This window comes from Geotrypetes seraphini, chromosome 4 (assembly GCF_902459505.1).
Source record: "Geotrypetes seraphini chromosome 4, aGeoSer1.1, whole genome shotgun sequence".
Classification (NCBI taxonomy): Eukaryota; Metazoa; Chordata; class Amphibia; order Gymnophiona; family Dermophiidae; genus Geotrypetes; species Geotrypetes seraphini.
In genome coordinates this window covers 117,106,887-117,127,451 of record NC_047087.1, presented here as the reverse complement: position 1 = coordinate 117,127,451, position 20,565 = coordinate 117,106,887, and the positions used below count along the sequence as shown (strand labels likewise).

At 39.4% G+C, this 20,565-nt stretch overlaps 1 protein-coding gene across 9 annotated transcripts in view; it reads right to left on the bottom strand.

The window, feature by feature from the left end:
• The window catches only part of ZBTB20 (zinc finger and BTB domain containing 20), a 1,614,058-nt gene that overhangs the window by 1,325,857 nt on the left and 267,636 nt on the right, over window positions 1-20,565 (bottom strand). The window contains exon 3 of one of the 9 annotated variants that reach the window (XM_033940837.1): window positions 8,387-8,517. The exons of the other annotated variants lie outside the window; for them this stretch is intronic. The gene's annotated coding sequence lies outside the window, so the exon portion shown is untranslated. The remainder of the gene's footprint in view (window positions 1-8,386; window positions 8,518-20,565) is intronic. 9 annotated transcript variants of the gene reach the window in all.

Sequence of the window (20,565 nt, the reverse complement as noted above, 5' to 3'; positions counted from 1 at the left end):
TATTGCATCACCCTTCTATTAGGATAAACAATGTACCTATATGTTGCAAGGATTAGATTCACTCTGGTGTTTAGTATGTCAAGCAACTACTGATAGGTGCAAAATTATGTGATTTTGCCACATTGCAATCCACATTTTCAATACCTAGTATTAAATTCTATCACTGGTTTCAGCTACATCACGGTTTTCTTACTTTAAAACTAGACTTTAACTGTATGCTTCAACCTGCTGCTACTTCACTTTAGTAATTTATGTGGCCACTCCACCTCATTATGTTATAAGAACTTGCATGACTCTCTTTTTTTGCCTTCAGAGGTGTCTTTTATACCTTTATTTTAAATTCTTTATTTATAGTTTCCAACAATTTTACAAGAAAGTAAACTTCTTGTCAAGCAATACAGTATGAATTTAATACTAATACAAGCAAAATAAAGAGTGGTATAATTAACTATCCCTCCTTAGACCCCCAATTACAAGAGGGAGTTAAGCAGAAAACCAACTTGAGGCTTATAAAAAGAATATTATTCAAAAGAAAGGCTGTAACACTACACTTTTACTTGCTATCTCTTTTAATACGGGGTCAACTTCGAGCCATCTTTTTCAGCTCCAGGAAGGATTTTAACTAATCAGGGAGGCTCCCAAAGCTATTGTTTCCTGCCTCAAAGACAAAAACTGTTTCCTTCAGAGGTGTCTTTTAATATATGGTGTGAAGAGGCAAATGTGGTATCTTCTGATATTGACTAGCTTCACTTTTCAGGCAAAGTTAATCGGCCAGCTCAATTAGCTCTCTTATGCAGCCCTCATTTTTCTTTAGGCATAAGATCACCTGGATTTCTAGGAAATTATACAGGTCTGGCCCACAAGCTTCCCCACTGCACCTCAGAGCTTGGGACATTTAAGTATATGATTTTCTCGTGTCCCCATCTTTTTTTCTGTTTTGAATGATATCTGCTATGCTTCCAATTTCCACTTCCCCCATTTTTGCAATTATCATATCTGAATTCTTTAAATTTAAACACATCACAAGGTCGATTATTAGATATATTAATCTCTTTGGCAATTCAGCAAATTCTTAGAAATTGGAAGACAGCCCAGAATAATGATGTTATTTTTTTGGTGGAATACTGTGTTGCAGTGTCACAAATTTGAAGAGACAGTGGCCTTGAAGAACGAACAGCTAATCATATTTTTGTTCCATTTGGCAACCTCTCAAATTATATTTAACAAATATGAGGGTTGATTCATAAGTCATGGCAACTATTTTCTCTCAAAAACGCACCAACACTGGAAATCTAATATATACATTTGAAAATGTGTGATATGTAGTTCTTAATTTTGCCATCATATGAGAGATGAGTTTAGAGGTCTCTGGTGGGAAAGAAGCAAAAAACTTAACATTTGAAATCATAAATGTTAGCTGTTTCACTAAACCAAACACACAATCAGCTTGAAAGTATGTGTAACTGTTAACATCTTTCAAAGCGGTGTCATATAAGATTGTGGCATTGCGCAACAATTCTGGACTTTTCTTCCATATTGCATTACACAGGTGGTACTGTAAAAATAACTTGTAATACTGAGCATTCACAGTGTGTCCCTCATGAACTAGATAACACACAAGACAACCTGGGAGATTACTTTGAAGGATGTTAACAGTTAAACAGTTTGTACTTGTACTTTGCTGTTCATTTTGTATACTGTGGGCTGATTCTACAAATGGGCATCCCGATTGTAGGCGGTGGCAGGCATTCCATCGCCATCTGGCAGCCAATCGGGATGCACGTTTTTAGAAATAAGCCATCTGTTGCGGGTCTACAGAGATGCACATAGACACTTAAGATCGGCCAAGGCTGGGCGTGGGCATGGTTTCACCCGGAGTAGCCTTGGGCAAATTTAAGCATCCCTACTTGTCTCCCTGGAGCTGCGACAGACACCTGAAATGGAGGCCTGCAAAATGCCTACATTTCAGTCCTAAAAGCAGACACCATTGCCGACTTAGCTGATCACAGCAAGGGAATCCCCAATCGGCTGAGCCAGCATTATCATCATTACCATTTTTCTTGGCCTTGCTCATTTGAATATGCCACTCGAGTAAATTTTTAAGGCTACACAGCTTTTTTTCCTTGTGCGCATTTCAAATCTTTTGCTATATTGCAGTATGTTTTAACCCATTCATTGTTTCTTCACAAGCAGTTTGGCGTAGAGTTCAGAATGAAGGACTGAAAATGCAATACGAAGGTGATTACAAATTTGCCCATTGGATCCGTATGATACCAGCCCTTGCCTTTCTCCTGCCTGAGAATGTTGTGCAATCATTTGAAGAACTGCAGGGAGATCCCAACTTTCCTCAAGAAGCAGTACCAATAGCAAATTACTTTGAAGATACCTCTATTGGCTGAATGAATTACAGAGGATGCCAAGCACCATTGTTTCCAGTACAACTTTGGAATATGTATTAACAAATGTTAAATGATCAGTATCGGGCAATGACATTTCTCCAAAAATTTTCTCCAAAAATATACCAGTTCATCAACTGCCTGAAACATCAGCACGGTCTTCATAATGTTGAAATCACTCAAATCATAGCTGGCAATCCTGTCGATACAAGGAATAAAAAGATGCTGCAATTTCAGCGAGGATCAAACGTATTGTGCAAGATTTTGCGAATCGGAATTTGGTTGACTATCTGAAAGGCATTGCATACAATTTTGAATTTTAGTTTGTTGTAACATGCTTTCTGGTGTTTTCTTTGACTTTTAGTTTACAGTTATGTTTTTACTATATATTTTCGACTGTTATGATTTTTTAGTGCTGGCTCATTTTAATTTGTCCGCTTCTATGATTTTTTACTGCTGGTTCATTTTAATTTGTGCACTTTTGCACTTGATTATTTTGTGTTTACTATGGGGCTCATAATCGAAATGGAAATACGTCTAAAATCTCATCTAAATCGGCACTTGGACGATCAAAAAGACAAGTCGTCCAAGTGCCGATAATCGAAACAGGTTTTAGATGCATCTAAAAACAGCTTAGGCCTTTTCAGTGCTGCTGTATGCCCAGAGTTGAAAGGAGCATTTTAGTAGGAGTGGTGAGGGTGAGATTTGGGTGGGACGTGGGTTGACCTGTACTTTGTCTTACTGCAAGTATAACCAAAGGTTTAACGAGACTGTCTAGACGGAACTTGTACATTGTGACTTAGGCGATGTAAAAACAGATTTAAATGCTCAGAAGGTATCCAAAGTGACTAGATAACCACTGCAGATACAAAGTACAAACCCCCACACACTGCCCCAGTGATCACTGATCCCCCCATAACACCATAAAAATCAGAATAAAAAACGTACATACCTGCTTCCAGAACATCAGCACCTGGCATAGGAAAGCCTAGTAGAGCAGCACAGAAGTGGCTTAAGTAGCCTGGAGGTGGGCTAGTGAACCATAGAGAGGAGAACCCAGGCCCATAAGCCACTCTACTGCATTTATGGTGGAACATGTGCACCCCCAAACCCCTCAACCCTACTGTAGTGCCATATAGGTAGCACCTGCAGCCATAAGGGCTATTGGGATCGTAGGTAGGTGGGTATAGTAGGTTTTGGGGGGGCTCACCATGCCCTATAAGGGAGTTATGGTGATATGTTTATGTGGCACTCTTTTTGTGAAGTTCACAGAAGTGCCCTGTAAGGTGCCCCACTACTCTGTTGCCATCCCTGGGTGGCCAGTCCATGACTTTGCTGACCCCTTCCATGTCCAAAAGGTCTCATCCTAGGCGTTTTTGTCTTGGACGAATTCTGGGGCAAGAATGGGGTATAAAGATAGACGACTTAGCGGTCTGGACGATCAAACGGCTGGACGTACAGGTAGACGATTTGCGAAAAAAAAATTTCGAGAATAGACTTTAGACACTGCTGACTTTGGGTGACTAGTGACTTAGGCCCAAAACAGACTTAGACGTATTTTTTGATTATGCCCCTCTATGTATTTTTTACTTATTGATGAAAAATAAAATTTCATAGTGGCCTTATTATAAATGGGTCAAAAAGGCATGTTCAGATGAACAAACATTCACAAAATGAGAGGTCAGTGCTGGGTCAGTAATGAATATGAGTTTGCAATTTAGTACAGCAGTGAATGTTGGGGCAAATCATCCGGGGCCAAAATGTGTGGGGGGTGAAAGATCCTGTGAATGAAATGTGTGAGGGTGAAAATTCCAGGGGCAAAATGTATCTGGAGGCAAAATTTGGGGAGCGGAGTGTGGGGGGCGAATCTTCCAAATGCTGCTGCACTCATCTCTCATCTGGTGACAATATAAAGAAGTACATGTCACACACTTTCAAATGTATACATTAGATTTCCAGTATTGATGCATTTTGGAGAGAAAAAAATAGTTGTCATGCCTTATGAATCAAACCTCATACAGCCGGCATATAACATGTACTTTTTAGTGTCACATTGCTCTACTTCTTTATGTTTCTCTTTTTCTTGGAGGTATGTAGCCCTGGAAAGAGTTTTTTTGCATTGCTGATTTTGTATTTTGTTTTCCTTTGATTTATTGTTTTATAATTAATAAAAAAAAATTGAAGTATAATAGTAACTGGAGGTAAATGGGGAGTTGGGGAGTATGTTATCCATTATGAGAGAGTGCATAAGGTGTGCTGGAGTTCATAAGAGGTGCACATTTGTGAATATGAGTAGGGGATGGATATGAGGAGGCACACAGGAGTATACAGTATACTGTATGGGAGAGCATGAATGTATGTGGGGAGGTGTATGTTTTCTAAAACTTGTTTTTTTCTGTTACATAGAGCATTTTGGACCCCTGTTCGTTTACATAAATTAGATAGCTCTAAGTCTGATAGATGTTGGCACTGCAATCTCGAAGCTGGGACTTTAGATCATCTATTATTCTATTGTCCATTTATTTTGGATTTTTGGAAATCAATATGGGGCCAAATAAATAATTTATTGGAAAATCCGGTAGCCCTATAGAAACATAGAAACATAGAAAAGACGGCAGAAAAGGGCTATAGCCCACCAAGTCTGCCCATTCCAAATTCCCGCCCCCCTGATTTTACTCCCTTAGAGATCCCACGTGAACATCCCATTGTCTCTTAAAATCTGACACGCTCTTGGCCTCAATCACCTGCAGTGGGAGTTTGTTCCAATGATCCACTACTCTTTCAGTGAAGAAGTATTTTCTGTAGTCGCTATGGAACTTCCCTCCCCTGATTTTTAACGGATGCCCCCTGGTGGTCGAGGATCCCTTGAGGTAGAAGATATCTTCTTCCGACTCGATACGGCCCGTGATATACTTAAATGTTTCAATCATGTCTCCCCTCTCTCTTCGTTCCTCAAGTGAGTACAGGCGTAGTTTATTCAGTCTTTCTTCATACGTGAGATCCCTGAGCCCCAAGACCATCCTAGTGGCCATACGTTGAACTGACTCGATTCTCAGCACATCTTTCCGGTAGTGTGGTCTCCAGAATTGAACACAGTATTCCAGATGAGGCCTCACCATGGACCTGTACAGCGGCATCACTACTTCAGGATACAACCCATCACTACGGATACAACCCATCACTTGCCTTGCCCTGGAGGAAGCCTTCTCCACTTGATTAGCAACCTTTATGTCATTACTAATGATCACCCCTAGATCACGTTCCGTCGTGGTCTTGGCCAAGGTCTCACCATTTAGTATGTAAGTTCTGTGCGGGTTTCTCTTTCCCAGGTGCATTACCTTGCACTTTTTAGCATTGAAGCCTAGCTGCCATGTTGCTGACCACCGTTCTAGCAGCAGTAGATCCTGCGTCATATTATCAGGCAAGGTGTTTTTACCTACTATGTTGCAAAGTTTGGCGTCGTCGGCGAACAGTGATACCCTTCCTCTAAGTCCTTGGGTCATATCTCTTATGAATAAGTTGAATAGAATCGGGCCCAAGACCGACCCCTGCGGCACTCCACTGATCACGCCCGACGTTTTGGATGGGGTACCGTTTACCACCACCCTCTGAAGTATACCACTCAGCCAATCCTCAACCCATGTAGTTAGAGTGTCCCCTAATCCTATCGACTTCAGCTTGTTCAATAACCTTCGGTGTGGGACGCTATCAAAAGCTTTACTGAAGTCTAAATATACTACATCCAGTGACTCTCCGGCATCAAGTTGTCTAGTAACCCAGTCAAAAAAGCTGATTAGGTTAGATTGGCAGGATCTGCCCTGGGTGAATCCGTGCTGGTGGGGATACTATTTTATTTGGCACTAGCTGATGACCCGGCGTTGCACGGGTATTTAATTATAGCAATAACACAGTAAATGGATTCAAATAAAGATACTTTATAGTGGTGAATGAAATTATATTTTTACAGCTTTATAAAAAGTAAAATATTCAAATTATAATGTGAAATATTTGAGAAAATGAATACAATACAACAAACACAAAACTTGATTATAAACAACATTTTTAGTTTCACCTCCAGGAGCAAGAACATATAAATTCTTGGGTGAAGAGACCCCCAGAACATATCACCCCAGGTAGTGAGGGATCTGCATACCAAGTTTCGATCAAATCGGTCAAGCCGTTTATTATTTACTGTGAGAATGGCAGCTGTGTACATTTTTTCCATTAACATGAATGGGTGAAATCTGATTTTCTGTTTGTAGCTCCGCCGACGTGCGCAGGTAGGCCGCGAGACCCCCAGAACATATCACCCCAGGTAGTGAGGGATCTGCATACCAAGTTTCGTTCAAATCGGTCAAGCCGTTTTTGAAGTACTGTGAGAATGGCAGCTTTTTACTTTTTTTCCATTGACATGAATGGGTGAAATCTGATGTTCTGTATGTAGCTCCGCCCACGTGTGCAGGTGGGCCGAGAGACTCCCAGAACATATCACCCCAGGTAGTTGGAATTACTGTGAGAATGGCAGCGTTTTACATTTTTTCCATTGACATGAATGGGTGAAATCTGATTATATGTTTGTAGCTCCGCCCACGTGTGCAGTTGGACTGCGAGAGCCCCAGAACATATCACCCCAGGTAGTGAGGGATCTGCATACCAAGTTTCGTTCAAATCGGTAAAGCCGTTTTTGATTTACTGTGAGAATGGCAGCTTTTTACATTTTTTCCATTGACATGAATGGGTGATATCAGATTTTCTGTTTGTAGCTCCGCCCACGTGTGCAGGTGGGCCGAGAGACCCCCAGAACATATCACCCCAGGTAGTGAGGGATCTGCATACCAAGTTTCGTTCAAATAGGTCAAGCCGTTTTTGAATTACTGTGAGAATGTCAGCTTTGTACATTTTTTCCATTGACATGAATGGGTGAAATCAGATTTTATGTTTGTAGCTCCGCCCATGTGTGCATGTGGGCCGCGATACCCCCAGAACATATCATCCCAGGTAGTGAGAGATCTGCATACCAAGTTTCATTCAAATCGGTCATGCCATTTTTGCGTGATCGCGGCACATACACACATACATACACACATACATACCTCCGATTTTATATATATAGATGTCAATGAGGGCAAAGAGTCAAATATCCTCAAAAAATAATAAGCTCTTGCTAATTATGACTGGAGTCGCCATTCAACAAATTACTTTTAACTGGAAGAACTGGAAGATTAAACTTCAATTTCTGGTGGAATTCTTTATGTCATATATATAAGATGGAAAAAATATTAGCCATAGAGAAAGGACATTTTAATAAATTCAAAGATGTTTGGAGACCATTAACAGATTATTGTAATGAGTAAATAATACTTTTCCCTTATTTACATAATTGTAACTGAGGGGGTGGGGGGGTTTCTGATCTTATATTAAGTACTTGGATTAGTAGAAAATAATATATTATATGATATACATGATTACATATGATATGGTAAGGGTGGGAGGGGGCTAAATTTCATTAATTTAAGATGATTGTAATAGAAATTCAAGTGATGTTTGTAAGCTTAAATGTTATTTCTGTTTACACTTGTTGTAAGTTGTAAAAATGAATAAAGAATTATTTTTTAAAAAAACCCAAAAACATGTTTGATGTGGGTGAAGTACATTAGATTTATCTATAAAGTTAGTAATTTGTTGTAGAACAGAATACTTACAAAGGACATATACTGTATGTGTGACTTTAGGATGTATGGATGAGGTTGCCTCAAAGGCATCTTTTGATGTCATCCAAGGTCAAGTCTTTCGTTTGCTTGTTTGCTTTGTTTTATTTTTTTTTATCTGTGCATTACTGTGTGCCAAGGTATTGAAAGGGTAAGGGGGAAGCTTTTGGAATGAAGTGCTGGTCAACATTTTAACAGTTTCTTGTAGAAAACAATGAAGATTTCTTTCCATAAAAAGTGAAGATTTTGTTTTAGCAGGCTTTATTTTCTGAAAATACTGACCTAATATTTTGGGGTTTCATACTCATCTGAGATATTCACATTTTCCTCCCACTTGACAAATCAGTTTCTGTCTCTATGGACAAACAAGTAGACATCGATCTCTTTTATAGAATTCTTTCCCAAGATTCCATCTGTTAAAAAAACAATAAGGCACTGCTCTGAAAGGCCACTGCTCAAGATAACAATGAGTAATTGACAGGGACAGACTTGGATATCCAGATAGTACAATATTCTGTTTTTAACTAGGAACTAGAACAGTGATATTGACAGATAGCCTTTGAAGGCTAAACATGGATCAATCCTTCAGATTACCCTAATGAATAGACACAAAACAAGATTTGAACTAAGTAATACTACACATTTATTAATGGTCGTCCTTAGAGCATATTACTATACAGATCATGGATTACCATACACAAAGACAATCAATTTCAAATCTTTCATGCACAGAAAACATTTTTAGTATCTGCATTTTACTTCTCTCATACTAAAATCAGAATATAAAGCTAATGTAGATTTCAAAAATGCTTTAAAAAGTCATACAGTTGGAGAAAGGGTGTCGACACACCCATGATGCTCAAACAAAGAAATGTGATAACCAAAAAATCACGACAAAACCTTGCGTTTGCTAGCACCAATATTCATAACTGGATATTTTTTAAATGATCATTACAAATTTCACAAATGTGTTGAGCACTACTTAACTTATAAAGTTAGTGTAGTCTACCACATAGCAGAAGAAAAGTCCAATCATAAGAGAAAAAATAGCAAGCAGCAGAGGCATGAATACGGGGAAGGTCACACTTTTTGGAGATGTAAATTGGAAACAAGACTTTACAGCAATGAAGTTGTGCTGATCTCAATATGAATGTGCAAACTGATAATCACAATTTTCGTTTAGGACTGGTACTTTGTTTAATAATGAATTTTCATGCAAAGACTCAAGCAAGCACATAAATATGTAATAAGCATTAGCCTACTCAACTGACAAAAAAAAACTTTATTAACATTTTGTGAAAATTAATAATGCAAAAATACAAAAAGATAAAAAAGAAGATACATTTTAAACAAATGTATCCACTTTTTATATTTTCAGCACAACAGATGCAAAAGAAGAAGACAATAGGGATGATGGTACCACTTCCTCACTCTAATCCAGCATATATAAAATACATATATAAAATTGGATGTATCTGTGTGTGTGTGTATGTATGTATGTTCCAGCATAACTCTGAAACGTATGGACAGATTTTAACCAAACTTGGTATACATATCACTTACTATCAGGGGAAAAAAACTGTGGGAGTGGGAAGGGGGTGACATTTAAAAATTATCAAAAACAGATATTAGTGTCTACCCCGTAATTTTAGGGTTCACTGAGATGAATACTGACACACCCGTTGCCGTTTAAGTCCAAGTTAAGCCCCACAGAGAGGGACATTCCTGTGGGACATGCGGGGGGGGGGGGGGACGGGGACATTTGGGGGTAAATAAATATCCAGCCAATGCCGGGTAATCAGCTAGTTGGTGATAAATTTATCTACATATCCTCATACTTCTGTTGAAGTATATTTGTTAATTAAGGGTTTATCTCTTCTGCACAAGCAGCGTTGTGATACCTTTAAAGTGCATGTTCCTATATAAATTTTTGAGATGTTTGAAATTTGGCACACTTTGTTGTGGATAAACTTAGAGAGTCTTTCATTAAAGATTAGAGCAATTTATCTGCAGCAGGGTCCATAGGCATAAAATGGGATCTGTGGCCGATAACATGCGCTAATCCTTTAGTAAAAAGACCCCCTAAATACATTTTTTCTTTTGCTGCATTTACCCTTTTGTTTGACTTGGGTACCTTCTGGACACATTGTTCCAAATGTGGCACTATTTTTGCTGCTGGTATTAAAAGACGTATCAGAAACTGCAAAAATGATTCCACAAAATAATGATTTATCTATACAGGAGAAGATAGCTTTACATGCTTTATCACAAAATGAGTCCACAGTGATAAAGCCTGCTGATAAAGAGGAGCGGGATAGAAGATTGGGACAGACAAGCGTATAAAATGCTAGCCTACAGACAACTGGGAGATGTCTTTTTAAATATTCGTTTGGTAAAAGATCCTACTGCTGCAGCTAAATCTGAGAAAAAGGTTACAGCATAAAACATTGGAAGAGGCTCTGTCTATTGGGTTGATCAACATCAAAGAAATTGATTCCAACCTTTTACATAGTTCTCAAGATTCATAAATAACTTATTGATCCCTTCTGGACTTCCAATTGTTGCGGGTGCAGGATCAGCATCAGAGCCATTATCAATCAAATTTCAAGCTTATGAGTAAAAACTTTTCAAGTCATTTGATTAATTCAAATCTAGAAATAGAAACATAACCCCATCATAAAATAGGGAACAGTGAGAACGTAACAGAATATAAAAACATTTCAAAATGTTCTCTCATAGATCCATAACAATTGTGACCCGGGGCAAGTCACTTAACACTCCATTGCATCAGGTACATTAGATAGATTGTGAACCCACCGGGACCGATGCTTGAGTACCTGAGTGTAAACTGCTTAGGTTATAAGCGATGTATAAATACTAAAAATAAATTGATTCTGGCAGCGATATATAATCTGAACCAGTCTCGGATTCTGTATAGGTTGCCCATATTTGGGCACAGACCCCAAATCTGCATGCAAACTAATTAGCCAATTAAATGCTAGCAAACAATGATTGGGGATAACAAGCACGTAACTGGCAGTAATAATTGACAACCTGTCGGGAATAAAACCTTATTCCAGGCAGCTGGAATAAGGTTTTACTCCCGACAGGCTATCAATGCTGGGTCAGCGACATCATATTTTGGACGCTGCCATCGGTGGGTTAAGCCCCGCCCAGTAACATCATTTACAGCTGAGCCGGTGAGTATTTAATGAGAGCAGTAACACACCGCGGCCATTTTACAAAAAATTTGGGTGGTCACGTCGTGAAGTTCAAGTTAAGCCAAGGTAAGAACTAGAGTTTAAGAGTATTAAATAGTATGGGTTAGATTTATGTAGGAAAGAAGTTCAGTATCACTGAGGTTGGTTTTATGTTTTAGGGATTGTAGCCCTGAAGAAACCCCCAAAAGGGTGAAACATGTTGGCGAACTTGTCCCTGGCTGTTTACCACCTAAGCTAAGTACAAATACTCCTTCACCATTTCCTGAAAAAAGTTGAAAAAAAGTTATCATCTACCTAATCTAATTTATGGAGCAGTAATTAAGTTTTATAAAGTAACCAGATGAAGATTTGGATGCATAAAGCCAAGTGTTATGAAATCTTATTGAACATTTGGTGGCATTTCAGAGGTTTGAAGAATTAGTATTAGAAGGTATTTCAGGGGTGGTTTAAGATAACCTACCCTATTTTAAAGATTTGTATAATTTTTAGGCACATCCATTTAGACCAGCTAAAAAATGGCCTAAATGCCTGTGCCTAAGTTGTGCATGGATCGGACATATTCTACAGCATAAGAACATAAGAACATAAGAACATAAGAATTTGCCTCCGCTGAGGCAGACCAGAGGTCCATCCTGCTCAGCGGTCCGCTCCCGCGGTGGCCCATCAAGCCCATTGCCTGAGATCTATCTGTATCCTTCAATCCCTTTTTCTTCCAGGAATCTATCCAAACCTTCTTTGAAACCATTTAATGTGTTCCTGTCTACCACAGCCTCTGGAAGCGCGTTCCATGTATCCACCACCCTCTGAGTGAAGAAGAACTTCCTAGCGTTTGTTCTAAACCTGTCCCCTTTCAGTTTCTCCGAGTGCCCCCTTGTACTTGTGGTGCCCCTTAATTTGAAAAATCTGTCCCTGTCTACTTTTTCTATGCCTTTCAGGATCTTGAAGGTTTCTATCATGTCTCCTCTAAGTCTCCGCTTTTCCAGGGAGAAAAGTCCTAGCTGTTTTAATCTGTCGGTATATGGGAGATTTTCCATTCCCTTTATCAGTTTAGTCGCTCTTCTCTGTACTCCCTCTAGTATCGCCATGTCCTTCTTGAGGTGCGGCGACCAGTACTGGACACAGTACTCCAGATGTGGCCGCACCATTGCACGATACAGCGGCATGATGACTTCCCTCGTCCTGGTCGTGATACCCTTCTTAATGATACCCAACATTCTGTTAGCTTTCCTTGAGGCCGTGGCGCACTGCGCCGATGCCTTCAGTGTTGCGTCTACCATCACTCCCAGGTCTCTCTCCAGGTTACTGACACCTAGTGGTGTTCCCCCCATTTTGTAAGTGAACATCGGGTTCTTTTTCCCCACGTGCATGACCTTACATTTCCCTACGTTGAAGCTCATTTGCCATTTTTCGGCCCACTTTTCCAGCTGCGTTAGATCCTTTTGGAGATCTTCGCAGTCTTCCCTCGTTTGAGCCCTGCTGTATAGTTTGGTGTCATCTGCAAATTTTATGACCTCACACTTGGTTCCCGCTTCTAGGTCGTTTATGTAGATATTGAACAGGAGTGGTCCCAGCACCGACCCCTGTGGAACTCCGCTCGTGACCCCTTTCCAGTCCGAGTAGTGGCCCTTTACGCCAACCCTCTGTTTCCTGTTTGCCAGCCAGTTTTTGATCCATCGGTGGACCTCCCCTTGCACCCCGTGGTTCCATATCTTTTTGAGCAGTCTCTCGTGTGGTACCTTGTCGAAGGCTTTTTGGAAGTCGAGGTAAATGATATCTATAGATTCCCCTTTATCCACCTGGCTGTTCACCCCCTCAAAGAAGTACAATAAGTTTGTGAGGCAAGACCTACCCTTGCAGAAGCCATGCTGACTCGGTTTTAGCTGCACATTGTTTTCGATATATTCACAGATGCTGTCCTTAATCAGTGCCTCCATCATCTTTCCTAGAACCTTTAGGATTGCCCATGATCCGCCCATTCCCCTCCCTTGACCACTCACCCTTTTCAAATTCACACACTAGAATCGCGCTATCCAAGTTGTGGGCATAATTTTTTGTGTCAATGTCAATTATGAGGTATTAATTGGCAATTATCGGCAACGATTAGGCCAATTAATCAAATAGTGTGCACAAATCATCTGTTTGCATCAATTTGCATGCACAGCTTAAGGCACCATATACAGAATTTGGAGGTAAGCATACAAGTGCCAGCTAAACCTGAACACCTTGTGCTACAATGGAAAAAGGCATGAGCTAAATCCTTTCCTTTTTCCCTTATAACAAACCAGATGAATCAGTCACACAAGAGGGTGATATCATCAAACAGTGTCAACAAGGATAATTCACAGCTCAGAAAAGCATTCTGTTCTTTTTTTTTTTTTTTTACATTGTATAGTTACTTCTTGAGCAGCTGCCCAACAAGCTTCTTCAGTTTAATTACATCCATACTATTACCTGGACACAGTAGCACTTACTCTCGTTTTATGCCATGCAAGTGAGAAAATGTCTTCTTTTTTCTCTTTTGCTTACTCTTACTGTCAACATTAAGCCACACTTATTCAGATCGAGATGTCCAGGTCAGGATATGCTCAATTCTGTCAATATTTTACAAAAGCTCTGCTGAATACAGAGTGGCTCCTCCCCAGTTATATTCTGCTCACCTGGGCCATATAATAATGCTTAAAATTTTTAATGACCACCCCAGCACTATGGGCTAGATTCAATAAATGGCACCCAAACCTAGTATTCTGTATAGAGCTCTCTGCAAAGAGTGTATTTTATAGAATACTAACAGTATGCATTTCACGCCTATTGGTGTGAGCACTTGCACATGCCAAGGACCAGTGTAAATGTTGGCAATTAGGTATACAAATGCAGAAAAAATGGTCCATGGTTCATAAATGGTCTTTTGTCTAAAACAAAGTTGTCCTTGGCTTGAAAGGTGATGGCAGAAAGGGAAAATATTAGATAAAAAGATGTCTTGGAAACTTCAACTTCAACTTTACAAACTGGGAATTGCTGAGGCAAAGAAGAGATATTACTCCAAGATACTGGGTTCAGATCAATTTAATACCAAAAAAGTATTTCATCTTGTGAGATCTTTAAATTCCCCTCCCTCCTCTGGTGGTATAAATGATTCTGCTCAACCTACTGCTTAACCACTTGGGGCTCCTTTTACAAAGGTCCTTAACACGCAGAATAACGCGTGTTAAAATGCCGCGTGCGCTAGCCGCTACCTTTCCTCTTGAGCAGGCGGTATTTTTTCAGCTAGCGCGCGCTAATCTGGTGCATGCGCTAAAAATACTAGTGCACCTTTGTAAAAGGAGCCCTTGGTGATTATACATATATTAAAATATATATATATATATATATATATATATATAATACAGCTGATATTATATATATTATAATACAGCTGATTCACAAGGAAATGATTGAGGAAAGATCTTTACAATCACTAGCTTTTCCTGTGTCCAAGGCAAATAAATTTTCAGGATTTTACTCCAGTTCATAGAGAGTTTGGAATAGTTTTATACCTATAACTACAAATGAGATATCTTCTCTGTTGCTTAAAGTTTCTCTTTCCCATTGTGCTTTAGATGCTTTCCCAGCTCACTTCAATCAGCTCCTTTGGTAATAATTAATTGATCAGCTACTGCTATAAATAATTTGTTAAACAACTGACATGGGACAAATTATCCTGACACCTATACCTAAAGCGGCAGGGCTTGATTTGTCATTACCAATGGTCCATCTAGCCTAGTAGCCCATATTTACAAAGGCATTGTGCAAAAGGAAATCAGAAGATTACAAATAATACATAATACTGCAATACAAATTATCACAGGAAAAAGAAAATGTGATCACGTCACACCTTTATTAAAAACTGCGCACTGGCTCCCTATCAATCATAGAATAACGTATAAACAGGCACTAATTACATTTAAGGTCCTACTATTCAAAGCTCTATTTCTTGACAGAGTCATCATCCCGTATAATCATTTCCGTACATTATGATCAGAGAATAAAAACCTGCCCACTATTCCATTTTTACCAACTATAAATGCTAGGGCCCTCTTTTACTAAGGTGAGCTAACCGATTAGCACGCGCTAATCGAGTTAGCGCGTGCTAAACGCTAACACATGCATGTTAGTCTATGGATGCTTTAGAGTTTAGTATGCGCTAATTGGTTAGCACACCTTAGTAAAAGAGGGGGTAGGTGAAACACACTTTTCTCCGTCATGGCCCCCAAACCTGGAACCTGCTACCAGCCCTGGTAAGGGAAGAAAGAACCCTCAAAAAGTTTAAATCAAAATTAAAAAGCTGCCTTTATAGGGACGCCTTTAATTAATTTGCCTCTGGAGCCCATTCAATATTCCCACTTGAAGCAGGCAAGCACTGATCTAATAAATGCCCTTCTGTTTTATCCCTTCTTTGTTCTTTATCAAGTTGTAGTCCCTCCATCCTCTCCCTCTCATCGAAAGTATGTCTGTGATTCCCCAAAATTTGTCTGTCTCCCCCATTTATATTTTTTATTGTTCATCGCTTTGTAATCTATGAAAAAAGTGATTTTATCAAATCTCAATTATACTTGAAACTTCACTAGTACCTGGCAAAAACCTAAAAAATAACAGCATTTCATGCTACCGATTCAAAGCAAGCCGTGACTCCCCCACCTCTGTCTCAATAGCGGACTATGGACTTTCCTCCAAGAAATTGTCCAAACCTTTCTTAAAACCAGCTACCACAACCTCTGGCAATGCGCTCCAGAGCTTAACTATTCTCTGAGTCAAAAAAATATTTCCTCCTATTGGTTTTAAAAGTATTTTCCTGTAACTTCATTGAGTGTCTTTGTAATTTTTGATGTAGTAAAAAATTGACCCATTAGGACCTGTTCTGCACCACTCAGGATTTTCCAAGCTGAAGAGCCCTAACCTTTTCTCACCCCAATGGTCAAATTTATCCATAGTACCACCATAGTTATTTATTAAAACATTTTCTCTGTCAGCACTGCCAGCAGATACATTAATACTTTTGAATATCAGGCAGTCTAGATCTGTAGTTTCATTTATGTTGTCTTTCTTTAATAAAAAAAAGTTTATTATGGGGCTCATAATCATAAAACTAAAACATCCAAAAAAATCACCAAAGTCGACACTTGGACATTCTAATCACTGGGACATCCAAGTGCTGATAATCAAACCCATTTTTTGGACATCTAGTGAGACATTTCATCCACTGTGCATCCAGAATTCCAGGGGCATGTTGGGAATTGTTTTTTGGGCATGCTTAACTTGGACTTCTTGCAGTGATAATCAAATCTTTCCTAAAATGTCCCAGACAGAACTTAGATTTTCTGAGCTAGACCTATTTTAGAAGCATTTAAGTGCCACAAAAGTACCCAAACTGGCCAGATGTCTACTGTATACATAGTAGGACCACTCCCCCACTGCTCACTAAACCCTTCCTACCCCCAAAAATCTGAATGAAAGAGTACATACATGTCTCTAGAACTGCAGAAACTTGGTATGGGAAAGCCTACTAGAGCTTCACACAGGTGTCTTAAGTAACCAGGTAGGTGGGTTAGTGAACCATAGAGATGAGGACCCAGGCCCATAAGTCACTCTAGCCACTACATTTATGGTGGAAAGTGTGAGTCCACTAAAATCCCACTCTCTCATATAGGTGCCACCTGCAGCCATGAGGGCTTTTGGGATGGTAGGCAGGGGGGGGTATAGTAGTTTTGGGGGCGCTCACCATAAATTATAAGAGATATATGGTAAAATGTACTTCTAGCACCCTCTATGTGACGTTTACAGAAGTGTCTTCTAAAGTGTTCCACTGCTCTTTTGGCATGTGCATGTGGTCAGTCCATCACAATGATGGCAACTTTCATGTCCAAATAGTCTGGATTAGGACATGTTCAACTTGGACATTCTTTGGTTGAAAATAAGATATAAAGTAGAGAATGACACAGTGACAAAATTCATCACCGTTCCTGTCCCCACAGATAACTGCGAGATACAATCTGATGTCATTTTTTAGTGTCTATTTCAACTTCAGTCCTTCCACATCAGCATTCTTCAATGCAAGGCTTGAGGGTAAAGTGGTTGTGCCATTCATATTCTGATTCTTCCCTCTCTTCTTAAAGAATGACATGGAGACGGTTTCCCGTGGTTATCTGCGGGGACAGGAATGGTGATGAATTTTGTCACTGTGTTATTCTCTAGTATAAAGTTAGATGTCCTAAGGGTTGGATGTCCTATCGGCCTAGTCACCAATTAGGCACATTTTTTAAAAAAATTTTTTTTGATTGTCTAGTGGTTCGGCTTTCAAAAATGGACATTTCTGTGCTTCTCTCTTTGGACATTTAGCAGGAAACATCCAAATGGACTTAGATATCCTTTAAAAAAATGGCCCTCCATGCCTCTCGTTATCTTTTCTTTCTAATATCAATGTCACTAACTTTTGGTTTCCACACGTTTTTGTTGTTCTTAGTTCCTATATACTTTAGTTTATGAGAATTATTTCTTTATATAAACCAATAGGGGCACCATATCTCTCTATTACTGATATTTTTACCTTTCTACACCTCTTGTTTTTTTTTTGCAAAGTTAATAGAAAAGTGTTTTTAAAATTATGCACATTAATTGTGTTTATCTTACTCATAAAACAAATGCAAGAATGAACTGGCATTATACTCATACTGTAGTAAGAATTTCTGATTGCTTTGCCTTCTGCACATCCAGAGTATTTTTCCATACATTTGACTGATTCCATGACTGACAGCTGAACTGCATAAGAAGAAAGTTTAGCTTATATAAGGACTATTTTATAATGTTAACTAAAACTAGTAAAATATGTACCATATTTCTTGAGATTTCTCTCAAAACATTTTGGAAAATAACACATACTGCTTGTGCAGAATGTATGATCTTCAGGTAACAGAACTCAGATTTTAAATTTGACAGGGCTCAGAGAATTTGGAAATCTGTTCAGACCAGTCAATCATCTCCCTTTAGAAATCATTCATCAATGCGTACAAAAACATTTAGGCCCCCTTTTACTAAACTGCGCTAGCAGTTTTTAGCGCCGGGAGCCACGCCAAATGCTTCTATACCCACAAACATATTACCTAAAATAAGAGATGTTAACAAGGCACCACTTCCTCAGATAATAGTAGCAGAGGTTCTTGATATTGGATTAACACACATCAAAAACAACTTGAGAGTCTTAACCAAGTTCAGTGCAGAGTAGCAGAGCTGAAAACTCAAGTAAGCTCTGTGAAGGACTACATGCAAACAGCCCTGGGAGAACTATGCCCTAGGCTTTGTTGATGAGTGGCTGAATTTTTCAGGCAATGATTTGGAAGATACTGAAGAGAATGATGACTCTAAAAAGATTCAGCTAACTTTTTTTAAACTGATGTAATTGAATTGGATGGATCAGTATTTGCTAATTTCATAATTGAGCTGTTCCAGTCTTTGCATGCAAGTTATATATCAATATTCAGTATCTTGGAGACATTCCAGTTTTAGTATGAGTGGAGGGTTGTTTTTTTCTTATGATGGTTTAGCTATTGTTCAGAAATGTTATAGCAAACTGAGGTGTTTTTCACTACATTTTGTTTGCAGATTGGAGGAGATAAAAGGGCTGAGATTAATTGTTCTTGCCTAACATAGAAGCAATCATAATGACTGATTTTCTTTAGTTATGTTTCTAGCTTGTAACATAGTAACAAAGTAGATGATGGCAGGTAAAGACCCGAATGGTCCATCCAGTCTGCCCAATCTGATTCAATCTAAAAATTGGGGGTGGGGGGGGGGTTCATAGCTATTTCTGGGTAAGAATCCCAAGCTCTGCCCGGTACTGTTCTTAGGTTCTAACTACTAAAATCTCTGTCAAAGCTCACTCCAGTCCATCTACACCATCCCAGCCATTGAAGCTCTCCTGAGTCCATCCTCAACCAAACAGCCATATACAGAGACAGACCGTGTAAGTCTGCCCAGTACTAGCTTTAGCTCTTCAATATTTACTACTCTTTTCTGATTCTAGATCCTCTGTGTTCATCCCATGCTTTTTTTTAACTCCGTCACCGTTTACGTCTCTACCACCCTCTCCGTAAAGAAGAATTTCCTTACATTGCTCTTGAGTCTACCACCCCTCAAACTCAAATTATGTTCTCTGGTTTTACCATTTTCCTTTCTCTGGAAAATATTTTGTTCTACACTAATACCTTTCAAGTATTTGAACGTCTGAATTATATCTCCCCTGTCCCTCCTTTCCTCTAAGGTATTCAGGGCTTCCATTCTCTCCTCATATATCTTTTGGCACAAACCTCGTATCATTTTTGTCACTCTCCTCTGGCCCGCTTCAAGTCTTCTTGTGTCCTTCAACAGATATGGTCTCCAAAACTGAACACAATACTCCAAGTGGGGCCTTACCAATGACCTGGGGCATCAACACCTTCATCCTTCTACTGGTTACGCCTCTCTTTATAGAGCCCAGCATTTTTCTGGCAGCAGCCACCACCTTGTCGAACTGTTTTTTTTTACCTTAAGATCTTTGGATACTATCACCCCAAGGTCACTCTCCCCATCTGTGCATATCAGCCTCTCACTTCCCAGCATATACGGCTCCTTCCGATTATTAATCCCCAAATGCATTACTCTGCATTTCTTTGCATTGAATTTTAGTTGCCAGATATTAGACCATTCCTCTAACTTTTGCAGATCCTTTTTCATGTTTTCCACTCCCTCCTCGGTGTCTACTCTGTTACAAATCTTGATATCATCAGCAAAAAGGCAAACCTTTCCTTCTAACCCTTCAGCAATGTCACTCACAAACATATTGAACAGGATCAGCCCCAGCACCGAACCCTGAGGGACTCTACTACTCACCTTTCCTTCCTCTGAGCGAATTCCATTAACCACCACCCTCTGGCATCTATCCGTCAACCAGTTTCTAATCCAGTTCACCACTTTGGGTTCTAACTTCAGTCCTTCAAGTTTTTTCAAGAGCCTCCTATGAGGAACCATGTCAATGGCTTTGCTGAAATCTAAGTAAATTACATCTAACATATGTCCTTTATCCAGTTCTCTGGTCACCCAATCAAAAAATTCAATCAGGTTCATTTGGCATAATTTACCTTTAGTACAGCCATGTTGCCTCGGATCCTATAACCTAGTGGTTCTCAATCCTGTCCTGGGGACCCCCCAGCCAGTCAGGTTTTCAAGATATCC